The sequence below is a fragment of the Pezoporus flaviventris genome, unplaced genomic scaffold (genome assembly GCF_033815535.1).
Source record: "Pezoporus flaviventris isolate CSIRO_AGI_PZ_B2104156 unplaced genomic scaffold, CSIRO_AGI_Pfla_v1 ptg000007l, whole genome shotgun sequence".
NCBI classification, from domain to species: domain Eukaryota; kingdom Metazoa; phylum Chordata; class Aves; order Psittaciformes; family Psittacidae; genus Pezoporus; species Pezoporus flaviventris.
In genome coordinates, this window is record NW_026892555.1 from 85,768,080 (window position 1) to 85,783,317 (window position 15,238).

General features: G+C 35.2%; 1 protein-coding gene across 2 annotated transcripts in view; it reads left to right on the forward strand.

The window, feature by feature from the left end:
• The window catches only part of EXOC2 (exocyst complex component 2), a 124,307-nt gene that overhangs the window by 90,300 nt on the left and 18,769 nt on the right, over positions 1 to 15,238 (forward strand). The gene's annotated exons all lie outside the window — the stretch shown is intronic.

The following is a 15,238-nucleotide window of genomic DNA, read 5'->3' on the forward strand; positions in this document are numbered from 1 at the left end:
GTATACTTTACCATTAAAAACTTTTTTGTAGTCTGTGTTTTTAGCTTTTGACAAGTTCTCATTATAAGTTCTTTCTCACAGATTTTACTTAATTCCTAAATCATTTTTCAAAAACCCTCAAATGATTAAAGCATCTTTCATCATTGATAATCTCTTTAATGCTTGTTTTTTGTGATTATTTTGCTTCATTGCTTGTATATAATAGAAAGAATTATAAAAGACATCTTTGCTATTTTCTTATGAAATTCATTGAGATTTGTTTGGGATTTTTTCCAGAGAATCTGGCTACTTTTGTAATAGATGTAATTACAGTTCTGAAAAGGTAAAATTACAAGAAAATTCATGCTATAACAGTAGTTCAGCAAAGAATGTTAAACGATCAAAGAAGGGCAGCTATAAGGTATTTAGAATGACTGAGATGTTAGTCACTATTTAGTGCTTTGAGAGCCTCTGTTTTAAAGAAGCATAATATAAATGAGCATTTCCTTTTTTTAAGTACTGAATACTGTGCACACTTAACATTTAGGACCTTTGAACATCTAATTTGTTGTAGTCAAAATTGACAGATCTAAATCAATTCTCACATGAATGCCTGGTTAATATTGAATAGTGTTGCAGTAACATAGTACACAGCATTTTGAAGGTGATCTTATATTAATTTTTTTGTAAATGATTGACATGACAATTTGTACTTCCTTATTTTGATTGTTTCATGGAGTTGTATATGGTAAGCTTAGCAGAAATTTTGTGGTAGTTCAAAATTTGATCTAAAGGTTGTAAAACAAGAAGCACTTGTAATCTGTGTTTCGAGCTGTGGTGTTTGCTTGCTGGGCCTTAAAAACACAAAGGTCTTGGGGTTTATTACTTTAGAGAAGTATCTCTTGTTACTACTTTTGTGCTTAGAATATATATACAGTTTATAGCAGAAATGTATATTTTAATCTTGCACATTCAAATTTATATCTGGATAATATGTAACTTACCATCATGTTTGGAGTATGGTTTTGCTTGGCATGTCTGCATTCCTACCAGCTGACAAAGAAATAAGTTGTTGTGTCAGCTTCTTTGTATGTTCATTTCTTGATCTAGTGCATTGAGATCTATGTACTAGACTTGCGTTACCTTTGGGATTACTCTGTAGTATTTTGTTTAAAGGGAATTCTGAATTTCTGTTAGAGGTGTGCTTTAGCCTCTTGCTTGCACAACTTATTGTTGGGTTTTCATACTTTCTCTGCAACTTTTTCGCAAAAAATCAAAGTGAAGATGGTGAGTACTCCTTCTGGGTTAACGTATCATGGTGGTGGCCAAGAGGTGCGAATATGAAGTAGTAAAGTTATTTGTTTGTGGGGTTATTTGGTGCTTTTTTTTTGTTAATCTTCAAGCTAGGCATGTTAAAAAGGAACATGTAGTCCCTTCTTCCATGCTCCTGCACCTTGATGAACTCTCCTTCTGATGGATAAATTCTGTCAAATGTACCCTGTTGGCTATTGGTGTAAAAGAGTATTGTTTAACACCAGCCAGCAACTAAGCATCACACCATTTGCTCTCACCTGGATCATCCCTGTAATATGGGGAGAGATGCGGGAGGGTAAGTGTAAGAAAACCCATGAGTTGAGATAAAAACGGTTTAATAATTGAAATAATCATAGTAATGAAAATTATAGTGAACAGTAAAATTTTTAAAGAGACATTCCCCCCCCCCCAAAAAAAAACACAAGAAACCACCAACAAACAAAAAAAAACCCAACCAACAACAAAGTGATGCAACTAAAAATAATTGCTCACTACCAACCGATGCCCAGCCTGTTCCTGAGCAGGGGTGCCTTGGCCACCTTTCCCCTAATTTACGAGTATGATGGTCATATAGTATGGAATATCCCTTTGTCCAGTTCGGGTCAGCTGTGCTGGCTGTATCCCCTCCCAGCATCTTGTGCCCCCCAGCCTCCTTTCTGTCAGGGTTACTTAATTTATTGTAAGCACTATTCGGCAACAGCTAAAATATCAGTGTTTAATCAACGTTATTCTCATCCTAAATTCAAAACACAGCACTGCACCAACTACTAGGAAGAAAAATAACTCTATCCCAGCTGTGAAACCAGGACAGAGTGTAACTTTGGGTACTTTCAGTTTGTCAGCTTATAATGATGGCTACTTGATGCTGTTGGTGCTCTAAAGATAAAATTAGTAAGTGACTGGGAAAACCTCTCTCTTGGAGGAGGTAGATAAGCTTTATTGTCAAAAAGAACTGGAAAAACAAACCAACCAACCAAAAACTCCAGCACCCAAACACCTTTGCATGGGGCAATATTCAATTTAAAAAAAAAAACACCACCAAACCCACACCATCCAGCAGGCATATGGCATATAATTAATTTTTCTTGTCCAATAAACTAGTATTCACAAACATCATTGAATTGTTCAGCAAGATTGTAGTTGAGAAAATAGACCTTTTTGTAATTTAAAAGATGCAGTTAGTACTGCAGTATGCATACTGCCTTTTGATTTTGCTCTTAGAAAAACCTGAAACAAGCAGAGCTTTACTTTACAGCTCATCTCCAAGTACAGCATGTAAAGTGTCTGCCTTATTAAACAGATGACTGGGAGCAGGACACACTGACTCAAAGACACAGTTAACTCAAAGATTCGTTAAAGATCGACACATTGATGTGTTGTGGGGGAAAACATATCAGTTGTATAGTAGAAATTATAAAGATTACTGAAGAATAGAGTTCTTCTTGAGCAATTTCCCTGGTTTAGATCTTGACTTTTGTAGCCTTAATTTTTAAAATGTGAAAATGTTGATGATATTGGCAAGGCAAAACATTTAGGCATCAGCTGTGTTCCTGACTGTTACTATCAGTGATGTGTCGCGTTGAATAATTAAAGTTACTCTGTGTTCCATAGTAGGCACAACTATGCCCAGTTGTTAAGATGTAAAAGTCTGGCCTGCAGGTTTTTTTCTATGGTGCTTCTGCATTAGCTTTCAATAGTACTAGCAATAGTAAAAAGCCAAATTTTGATAAGAAGAGGGTGTGCTCTGAAAGAAGAGGACAAAGGCATCAATTTGCTAATATTTAAAAGATAAGGTGAAAGGCAAATAATTTCTCTGATGCAGTCTGAGACTTTGAAACATTTTATCTGGCAATTTAAAATTTATCCATAGCTGGGCATGTTGATACCATGGATATATCTTTTGCAAACAACATTTTTTAAAAATGTGGGTGTGAAAATATTGGGGAATTGGCTAGAAATAACATTAAGAATTTTATGGTCATGAATTTCCCATGTTGCTAGTGCAGCCCAGAGCTTCAAGAATGCAACTGTTTCTGAATAATTGTACCAGTAAAGCACTAGCAAGTATTCCTTTCTAGAGAAAGAAAGGAATGTTACCGATCAGAATGAAGAAGCTGGAAGTCTGAATAAAATGCAGAGAACACCTTATCTGGACTATCAGGAAGATAATGCTTTTGGATAGATGGAGTTGTTCATGGAGAGCATATCAGTGCTGGTAGAAATTAAGGTAACTGCAAGGGAGAGACCAGACTGGGATGAAAAGCTTGTGATGAAGACTGGTATCAAGCAAGGAACAAAGGTGGCCAAAGAGGGGAAACCAGGACTGGATGAGCAAGGTAGATACATACATTAGGGTAGCATTTAGGAATAGAGTTAACACAGAAATGGATTGCAAGGGATTTATACAAACGGGACAGACTTGATGTGCAAGTTAAAGGGCAGAGTGGTCTGGTACTCAGTAGATCAGTGAGCTTACCAGAAGCTGCAGTGTAATCAAAGAAATACCCTCAGTCTCACACTTTCATCCTCTAGCAATGACATCCTGTTAATGTTATTAATTACTTTTTTTTGCACAGCTGGCAGAATTTATGAATGTATTACTATAAACTTACCATAATACTGCAGGCAGTGCTGCATGCTATATATATCATGTGTGTGTGTGTGTGTGTGTGTATATATATATGTTTTTTCTCAGTACCACTGAGGAACACAATGGCCTGAGTGTTTTACCTTGCCAGTGCTATCAGTGTCGGCTCATTTTTAGAACTGAGGCTACAAAAGTCAAGGTCTACAACATCTGCCACATGACTCACATATAAATCCACTGTACCGAATTTACATGTATGTATTGCTAATTCTGTTGAGCCATATAGACCAGTGCAGTAGGAGAATTTTCTGCTTTTTTGTTTGCTTTCTTTTCTATGTCAGTAAAAGTTATGTACAGAAAAAAGATACACAAAGGCAAGTATAATCCAGTCTTTGAATAATATTTTCTTTTCCCACATGGGTACACTTGACTTGCTTCATGAAATGCAGGCTGTTTGGGAGATAAAACTGGGGTTTGTATTATGTGGAGCTCTTACAGGCAAAAATCTGTACTCGGCTGTTACAGGTTTTGAGAAGCGAGTGAAGCATAATCTGGGTGGGGAGAAAAGTGGAGGCAGGATTCTGTGCACAGTCTTTTCTATGTCATGTTAATAACTTGAGCATTTTTAGTCTTATCTTTAAAATGCATTATTTGACTCCTGTCAGTTTGAACATTCATGTTTAATTTGACTACCTAAAGTCTTGTGATGTATAGAATATTCAGACAAGTATTATCCAAAACCTTGACAAAGTCAAAGATGACTTTACAGTCATCTGCCTGTAAGTACCAAGGACAATATTTCCTTGCATCATATAATTCATGAGGAAATAGAAGGGAAAACAGAAGGATAAGAACTGTAATAAATAAACATTTTTGAAGGAATTAGAATGAAATTAAGAAGCCTGCTTTTTGAGCAAGCTTTGGAAAATAAGTAATATTAAAGTTTTGCATCGTGTTTCTGTCCGTGTGGAAAAAGCATATGGCATGCTCTCTTAAGAAAATGTCCTGTAATTATCAGATATTTATTTATTTATGCATATGTTTTTTGTTATAGTGTTAAATATAAGGAAGGGCAAATTGTTTGCATGGGGCAAATTTTAATTTAGTTTATGTGCTAAAACTTTTACTGTTTAGTTTTTCAACATACATGCTTTTTTCAGTATGAAAGCTCTGAATGTCAGAACTTGCACACAGTGTAATTATACATATGCCCATTTATTTTGATCTAAGGTGTGAATGCTGGTGTTAGAAGTAAGTATTATTAACTTAATTAGTTTTATTGTTAATAAATAACTTTCATTTCAATTTTCGTTTTAATTTCAGTGTTGGCTTCTGAGTCTTTATAACAAAGACTTCTTTCTAACATGTAGAAACAATGAAATCTAGTTTGGTTCTTTTTGCTTGTTTGAAACATTCTAATTTAATCTGTGGTATTAACAGAATTAAGAGATGAAAGGGATAATGGGAAACAATGTTAAACAGTTGCTGAGTATGAGTTTACAGCATTTTTTTGTGTAAACTGATCAATCAGTTCAGCATACAAGCTTGTTTCTGTTCTTTCTTTCGTAGTAGGTTACTTTTTTACTGGATTTATTAAAGTTCTATTTTAAATGCATATATGTTTGTCTTGATCATCTGACAAAATTAGTCTGTGAGCTCTTCTAGATTCCACACCAATAGGCTTTTGGAGAATGGACGACTTGGTTGTGTTACTCTAAATTTGGATTAAAAGACTTCTGTGTATTGAAGTTTGTACAGTACAAGCAGAAGTAGTTGTATGTGGGCATTCTGTCTTTTAGATTATTTTAAGATTTTGCATGCAAATGTCAAGTTATTTTTAATAATCTGGCAAGTTTCAATGTATTTTATTTGTTAACATATACAAAAACTACATAAAATTGATATTGTAAGTGTGGATTTCTTTACCATACAAAAGAAATCCACACAAAAAGTGGGTGTTCATTTATTTTCCTGAGGATTTCAGATATGGTCATCACTTTTCATTACTTATTTTTGAAATGCTGGCTGCTGTAAAGTCTACCCAGCATTCACTCAAAGTTCACAGCATAGAGAGGTACAGGTGCTAGTCTAATAATCTTTCTAAAATATGTATATTCTGTGTTTCACTGAAGGTGCCAGATATTGGGTGTTTTGGGGCGACTTTGTAGTATTTAAAATTTCACATTGCATTGAAAGTTTCAGGTGATTTCACACTTTCTGCTGAAAGTTAATTGTGGTTTTTTTAGATAATCATTCTGTACTTGGCATAAGTTGAATATAGTAGACTTAAATCTGAATTTTTTGCTGTTTTGGCATGTTAAGGGAGCATTGTTTGGAACATTTCAAATATATCAAATGCCACTCTTACAGTAAAAGCTTAAGTGCGTCAGATCTGCTAAATCAGATTTGATATACTTGTCACATTTCTTATCTGTTATTTGTCTAATCTAAAACTCTAATAAAACACTTCTAATGGCAATAGCCTGATGAAAAGGTACTCAACAGTTAAAATTGAAATATCAAAAGGCATATTTAATTTGTAGTTACACAATGACATACTTGTCAACCCTAACTTTTCTTCTTTTGTTTAATTTGGGGCACCAGTACCCTGCTTACATGGAAGATGACAAGTGCATTTACATCTTAAAAACATTTGGGTATAGTAGAAATTTTTTTTCTTGTGGGTTTTTTTTTTGTTTGGATTTTTTTTTTTGAGAAATAGGCAGTTACTTTTTGATTGAAATAAATTTGCAAAATAGTTTGGTTTGAAATCTCTAACTCTTTAGATTTCTTCTAACACTTCAACTGGATGGCTTCAGAATTATCTTGCAACCTGCGTATTCTTGCATCGTGTGCCGTTGTATTTCATTTTCTTGCCGTGTTTCTCAGGTTGCAGTTTAGAGTGCATGGGGGTGTCAGCATTGGTGAGAGTAACTTCAGATACTGAAAAGGGAATTTTTTGTAGCCGCAAATTTGGGGGGGAAGAGGAAAGGGTGTTTGTTTTGTTCCTTTCCCCCTACCCCACTCCTCCCAGGACTGCACAAAAGAGGATCAGCATTTGAAGAAACAGCTTTGTGTCTGTGCTGGTGTGTTATAACTTCATTTAGAAAACCAGTGTTCTTATACGCAGTCCTCTTCAAGTATTCCAGTTAAAATATGCTTTCTTTTTTCATTTTCTGCATTTTGTTCAAACCAGTTTCCATCATACATTACTAAATTTATATTTTGTCATTATAGTAAGGAAATGATAACTATGTTCTTTGTCAACAATCAAATTTTTATTAGGATGAGTTGAATTCAACATCCTTAAATGACCTGTTTAACTGTCAAATGTAAGAATCCATGTGTTGCACGAATGCAGTTCTTGCATTTGGTTTACTACATACAGTTCTTCACAGAGTTGAATCGTACTAAAATTTCAAAGTCAGGGGTTGACATACTGTAGCCTTTCAATTAATTTTGTAAAAATAAATTGATTTCCTGCTTGAAATATAAGTACAAGTTTCACTGCATGTTTCAAAATACCTTCATTTGTGTAACTTCATTTTAACCTCAGATTTTCATCAATTTCACTTTCAGACATTCAGGTTTCATTGTATTTTTCACTTCTGCAACAATATGATTTCTTTAACACATTATGTTAGTGTCTGAATTATAAGTATTAAGGATCATTCTAGCTAGTGAAATTTAATGGACATTTTACCCCTTCTGTACTTGGTAACAGGAAAAAAAAAATTTTGCAAAAGGTGAGAACAGAAGAAGGAACTTTTTCTTCAGCTTCCTATAGTTTCTGCTTGACTGGTTATCTTTAATTTCTGACTGTTACAGAAATCACAGCAGAAACTGTCCTGAAGAGGCACTGCATTTTCTGGTCCCTACCTGCCACATACTGAGTTGCACTTGCATGTAGACGTTATTAGATATCTTCTTGTGCTTCTGCATACTTCTTGCATGCAGGATTTTCTCCTGCAATTTTGCATTGAGTTTCTTGGCTGGTCTCAGCAGACTCTAGAGTTCACATGTGCAAGCGTAAAGTATGTTCATCTGCAACTTAACTATTTTATTTCTCATGCTTCCTCTTGCTTTGCACGTGTCTGCCTTCACTCAGTCCCATTTTATATTGTTTTTGGCTATTAAGTATACCAGTAGCTGTCTACTAGACTGTCATCCCTATCCCACCCATCTTCTCTTTGGCTTTACCTTTCAGACTTCTTCCTGCGATAATTTGTGGCGTTTCTGTTTGTAAAAATCTTTCTCACCTGAAAACTTGGAGGACCTAGACCTATATTGCTTGAGGGATGGGAAGAGCATGAGCACAAAAGCCTTCTATCTATAAAATGTTGCTGCAATTTCTTGGTCAGACTGTATCATAGTCATCTTGTAGCTTGAGAATTGTGTCTGTTCATGTACCCTTTCTAACTGACAGTATTAGAGGTCACTCTAATACCTAAATGAGATGATAGTTACTGCAACTCTAGAGGATTTACTTACAGCAGTGTCTGACAACTCTCTTTTGTTTGTCAGCATGTTGTAGGAAGTTGTACCATACTTGCCTCCAGTATGGCATTCAAAGATTTTTATAGATCATGACTGATAGTGGCTGATCTGTAATAGAGGCTTGTCAGATGCTGTTTGAAGCTAAGTTGCAGTCCTCTAGCTCAAATTATAAAGGATTGAAGTTTTGTTTGTAATATTTAAATAGAAAGTCCCAAGTTAGAACTTTGCTATTGGTCTAAGTAAACTCAACTGCATCAGAACAGCCAGAAGAGCTGCCTGTATGATTCCTGTTATTCACACTGTGTGCTTAGAGAATGCTTTTCTCTTGTTATCCTTTAGCATAGTTGTGCTAGTTAGAAACAATCCATAACTGTGTATTCATCACTGATAGAGGTGCTTGTGGTGGGGATTCTTCAAGGGCCATAGAAAATACACTGTTATGGTCCCTCCTGCATCACTTGTGCAGATGTAGAGAATCATCTTAAAATACCTGGGGTTTGCTGCAGACAAGCTCAGCAGAGGAAATCCAAAAGCCTTGAGACCCTCAATAATCTCACTGGTCAGTTCATGTTCTGGTTATGGCTTGAAACATCGCATAAACGATACTGAATTCAAGGTGAAAGAGGAATTATTAAAATTATTTTCTAATCCTTGAATATGCGCAGTAGTTAAGAATGCTGCAGTTACTAACATTTTAAAAACACTGATGAAAATACAATCTCCAAGATGTAGCTTGGCACTGAACAGAAAAAACAGCGAAGTGGGGAAGACAGCTTGATGCTTCAGTAACCATTTCTGCTTGGTTTTAAGTTGAAAATTTCAGTGTAACAAAAAGTCTCAGCTTTTTATACAAAATTGCTATACAAAATTTAGCCTGGAGCATATTCTCTCTGTAGCCAAGTTATCAAGCCCTTGAACTCTTAACTTTTTAAGTGGGAAAATATGATAGGCTCCTAACAGTACAGCAGATCCATTGTAATAAAAAGCATTTCATTAGCTTAAAATTTCTTTACGCGACAAATAGCAATTTAAATTTAATGAAACACTTAAACTTTATTGATGTGTGGATGAAATTATAGTGTTGGACTTGTTCAGTGGTTGAAGTGATTCAAAATTATTAAAAGCCTTTACTTTGAACTGTGAAAAATCTTAAACTTTCCAGTTATTGTGGGTCACTCCAGAGTCCAGATAGCTTCCAAATGTTAATTTTGGACTTGAACAGATTTTAAGGATCTTTTTTTCAGGTCATGAAAGACATTCTCCATTTTAAACCCATGCCTGTTTCAAAATGCTGTGGGGATTCAGAGAAACTTGAAAATGAAAAACTGTGAAATGGTAACACTGGAAGCCAGTTACAGTGTCTCACCTTCACTCTAATAAATAGGATAAATATGCATTCTCACTGAATACTGTATGTGCCTCACAACAGTTTTTACCTATTTTTTGCTTTTCCTAGCAGAGTATAAGGCACTAATGTTGTTGTTGGGTTTTGGCTTTTTTTTTGTTTTGGCGTTTACTGCAGTGACATCTTTAAAAGCTGCTGTGGTCTGGTTCTAGCTCACTCATTATTTAAACAGACAGATAAACTGAATTTAATGTAGAATTTTATTTATGTCATTTTTTTGCCAGGAATTTAAGGTGTAGTTTTGTGAGTAATTATTACTGGTTTGCTGATCTACATGCAGTTGACTGCAGTACATGATTCATATTTAAATAATGTACATTGGTAGAAATAAGGACTGGCTGAAAATCAAAATGATGACTACCTCTTCAAGGTCACTGCAAGTTACCAAGTCAGGGAACAACAAAACAAACCCTTAGATTTTGCCATAAAATTCAAATTCGAGTATTTGGAGAAATGAAGCAGAGCATGACCTCTGCTACATCTTTCAAAGAATCCACTGCATCTGTAACCAAGGTCCCTTTCTTTGAGCAGATCTTTCCCATGACTCAGTACTTCCACCGTGCCTACAAATACTGCTACCTATTAGTGGCTGCTTGTAAGCTAATACCATGGCTTTGAGTTGGTTGCCAGTTTGCTGAATTTAATTACTACAGACAAATAAAAATTCTGTGTATCCACAAATGGTACACAAAACCATTTAGAAGAAAGTATGTAAAAATAATAACAGCCAGTCCTGTGGTTTCTTTCAGTGTGTGGCTGACTCCTTGGATTTTTTGGGTTAAGAACATTCACAGACCTTTGCAGTATCGTGTTCCAAAAGTATTAGTTGTTTTATATTCTATCTGTGCTGCTTGCTTGTGACCATTGTACTTCTGTTATAATTCAATAGAATAGCAAGATTAAAAAAAATCATTAATTGTACTAACGAAGTTACACTCTAAAAGACAGGAAAATTATGTACCATATTTCTGCTAGTAATCTTTTTGCTCAAAACACTACTTCTAAAGTTTCTTACTTGGAAAAAAACATATTTTAAAAAGTTCATACTCTACTTCCTTTTGCCAGGTTTGCCTTTTCTTTTATTTACCAAAGTGTGTCTGTCTTAAGTCACTATAATAAATGCAGGTCATGTTTCACTGGTGACTAAGGGGTTTTTTTATGTAGCTTGAAGGTTAGACAGATGCTGGACATAACTGAAAACTAAAATTATTAGTGTCTGTATTGTTGCAAATTATTTTTTTGATGAAATTGGTCTCTTTTGGATTCGTTGGCTTCAGTTTTCTCATTTCTTATAATAATAATATTTGAATGACAACTGAAGTAAATTCATAAACATAGTATACTTCTAAGCCCATTCTTCGTTTATGAAATTGCTGTCATTTTGCATATGACAGGCTATTATTACGGTACCAGTGACTTCAGGAATTATGAGAAGAACACACAGTTTCCTGAGTGAGTCTGTGTTTTGAAAGGTTTTAATAATTTTAGGTTTTACAAAATCATGAAAGGACACCTTCAGGGTGTTTGAAAGAAATAAATGAATATTCTTGTAGACTATGCTTGGTTTGTGTTAATGGAAAGAAATATTGCTTGACTTTTTTTTTTTTTATTCAACTGTTCTCAGTTTTGATAGAGATGTTGATTTTTAGTATACCTTACAATTAAAGAAGTGGCTTGCTTTTGCCATGGAATTGGTCATTCTGTATCTTTATGGTGCGTATAGCTACCCTCTTTTATCTGTGAAGCACATCTTTTCATATTCTTGCTTCTTGCCTCCTGTATTGGAATATCTGGGGGCAGTGAGAAGGGGTAAGTCTGTTGCTGACTCCAATCCCCGCTGACACCACTAGATGTGTGACTGGGCACATCTGTATAGTGAGATGTGTCTTGGATTGGCAAGAACCACCAAATATGATACATTATCACACTCGGGCTTTTGGAAGACTGTGTCAAAATTGTGAAGTGAAGCTGTATAATTGTTTTCTTTTTTCCTAAGTGGCTCACTTGTGAAGAATTTAGAAAATGCTTTAGGTAAATAACAAACAGGCTACAGTTCTGGAAACAATGTGAGTGCCAGGCTTCAGAAGAACATTGGTATAGGTTTACAAGATGATGAAACTCTTAGTATCCACCACCCACCACTCGTCTGTTCTGCAGTTTCTCTATTTTTCTTGAATCTGGGGTGGGGAAGGAGGGACCAAAACAAAGCACAGAGAGAGCTTTTAAGGAGCAGAGCAGTTTCTTGATTAGCATGCTCTAACTTTATTTCGTGAGAAAACTGTTGATGCAGAAGATTTTTTTTTTAAATATATCCAATATATCAAATACATATATATACACACACTAATCAGTCTGTCCCCTCTTACATGCAATATTATGTTTTGCTTCAGTGTTTTTCTTGCTCACAGATACTGGCAACTTCAGAATGTTCTGTGACCAGAAAATAGCTATGAAGTTCACACTCTGGATATACATAGAAGGATCTCAATCCTGCCTTACAAACTGCTAAAATTGGTGGAAACCTACTCATACCAGGGATGTGTGCCCTATTGATTTTTCAGCACCTTTCATGTTGGTTATTGGTGCTTTATCAAAAGAAAAGCCTTCAGCGTTAAAATTGTTCTTATAATAGCGATCTAGTGATAATAGAATTTATATAGGTGATGCTGTGACAAGTGTATGCTGTAAATTATGAGGGACAGAAGGGGGGAAATTGTTAAAAATTTTTCTTTGGGAAAATTAGCAGTATTTTTTAGGGAGCCATCCTACAGCTAATGGGTTGCTGGTAGAAAAAATTAAGGTAATAATACATCCTTAGATATATTAATTTTCACGTCAAGGAGTGTTTGTTATATCTAAGAATCTCACACTTAAATTTCATTCTTCAGAACCTTTTTTTCCCACTCAGGAAGAACAATATACACTATCCAAAAAAACCCCAAACATTATGTTGTAGTTTGGTGAAATGTCATTTCTCATAACGCAGTTCTTTTTTTCGTCTACCTCAAACCAGCTACTTTAAATATCTGATAATTGTGATTATTTGATACTGTTGGGTTTCTTAAGTCAATCACATGTAGTCACTTAAAGTTAGCAAAAAAAAACCAAACATCTAACTGCCCCAACACTGTGAATGCTGAAGTAGAAACCTTAAGATTTTCTTAAGTGCTGCTAAATCTGTAGAGCACAACTTGGCTGTGAAGTGTTTGTATTCTTATGCTGTCTTGAGGCTGCATTTATGGGTTACAACCACATGTTGATGAGGCAAACTGCATGTAGAGCACCATTTAATGGCTGTATCTGTGCCTGACAATGTTTTTAATACTTAAATGAGAGCAACATAAAGACAAGACTATATGGGTCATATATCTTAAGTATGGGGTCAGGTGAGGGTCACAAATGCGTTTCTTTACATGCGGTGATTTGGGTGAGCCGATACCTGTGTATGCTTACATGAAGAGGTATGGATGGCTATAAGCTATGAAGTAGGTCTTTTTTTACTCTAGCACATAGGCTTTTTGTTTGTTTTAGACGGTTTTGATTGTTTTCTTCTGCTATTTACATTTCTTGTTACCAGATTGCCAGGTTGAAATTTGCCTTATTCCGCAATAATAGAAGTAATTTGAGAGTTTTATTGTTTCAATTCTCAGCATGGTGTGCAGCATCCTTTTCTCATAGTTTTCAGGTCTGGGTTGGTAAAAGGCCCTTTATGCTTTGTTACTGTGTTTGATGCAACAAATGAAAGTAAATTATCTAAAAAGAAAATTCTGATCAAATACAGATCGAACTGGCCTTCAGCTATGTGCACGTTTTAAAATAAGATGGTAGCAAATATCTCTTCTTACCAAGTAAAGCACTATCAAGTGTCACATTTCCTCTTATAGTCTTTGGCCTTTATAGGTTTTTCTCCATATCTTCTTCGTGATAAAGCAGATGATATTCTATCCCAAGAAGCAGTGTAGTAAGGATCAGAAAGCAGCAAGTATTTGGATTTCAGACTTCTTCAGCGGTCCCTCAGATCCTTCTGGCGGTTTGGATGGAATACCAGATAGTTTGGAACACCTTCAGTAGCTTCTTTAAAGACATCTTAATTTGGGCTCTACACAAGGACACAGAAGTAGTAGTATTCTCTTAGTGTTCTCCTCTGTAAACTGAATTTCAGTCTACAGTAGACTCCTTACAATAGACAAAAGCATTAATCATGGTATTGGCAGTCTTTAGAGTTCTTGCTACTCCAAGCTGTCTGAAACACAAACTTTTGGGTTCTTTGAACATCATTACATAATTTGTATTGCTTGAATTAAAATAGTTCAAAAACTGCAAGTACTGTAAGTCTTGAAATCCTTTGTGTTGCATGGTTTTAGAGAGTAGTTTTGTGGCTACATGTGTCAAGTCCTTCAAGTGGCATTCATCAACATCAGTGCCATGGCTGAAAATCAGAGCGACTTATTCTGAGGCATAGTGCTCTGGCCTTCATATCTCAAAATACTTAGCTAGTTTCTGACTGAGAACCTAGTGATCAGGTTCTGTTCTCCCTTGCTTCAGAACTGTGTTTTGTAAAAGCATTTTCCCGCATAGATTACCAGTAATTTCATCATTAAGTTTCAATTATCAATGGCTATTTTTTAGGTCTCTTTTAATTCTTGCAATGACTACTCTGATTTCTAAAGCACTTTATAATTACCATGAGCTATGCAGAGAAGAATTTCAAGGAAACATTAATGTAATTCACAGTTTAATAAGTATGGAGCTAGTAAGAGCAATGAATTTATCAAAACATTTTCAGTTTTACCAAGAAAGACCTGCTAATAAGCTATTTATAGCAGGCTTGTATCTATTTTTGTCAGTAGTCTAAGGACTGACTTGGGACAAACGGGTTAAAAAACAGGAAATGTGGTTAAATAAGTGGGTAATCTCTCCAGAGAGTTTCCAGTTTGCCTACACGTTCACATTTTCTTCCGAATGTACTCTCAAAACAACACTAAGTACAGTACCTTGAAATCCATCTCCGTTTAAAGGAGGGAATATTTCCAGCAATAGCAGGAAGTGGCAGAGTCGAAAACTTTACATTCTTGGTTAAACTCAAATGAGGTTTGAGACCCCTGTCTGTAAGTGGGATTTTTTAACCTGCTGTAATAACATTGGAGCAGTTGTATGGCATTTCAGTTGCTTCAGGTTTATCATATGAATCCATAAAAGCCTGTAAATGCTGTAGTTGTATCTTCAATTCAAGACTGCTTTTAAATAATTACTTTCCTCCAACTTTGCCCTTTCTTTTACATGGGGCTATATTTTTTAATATACACATTTTTTTTAAATATATGTAATCCTGTTTGGAGTGGTAAAAATAGTATTTTTAATCAGATTGCATAAATCTTATTGTGAAGTAAGGAATTTACTGAACATAATGATGTCCATTTAATTCTCTGAGAGGTAATGTGTGTATTTCTTTGGGC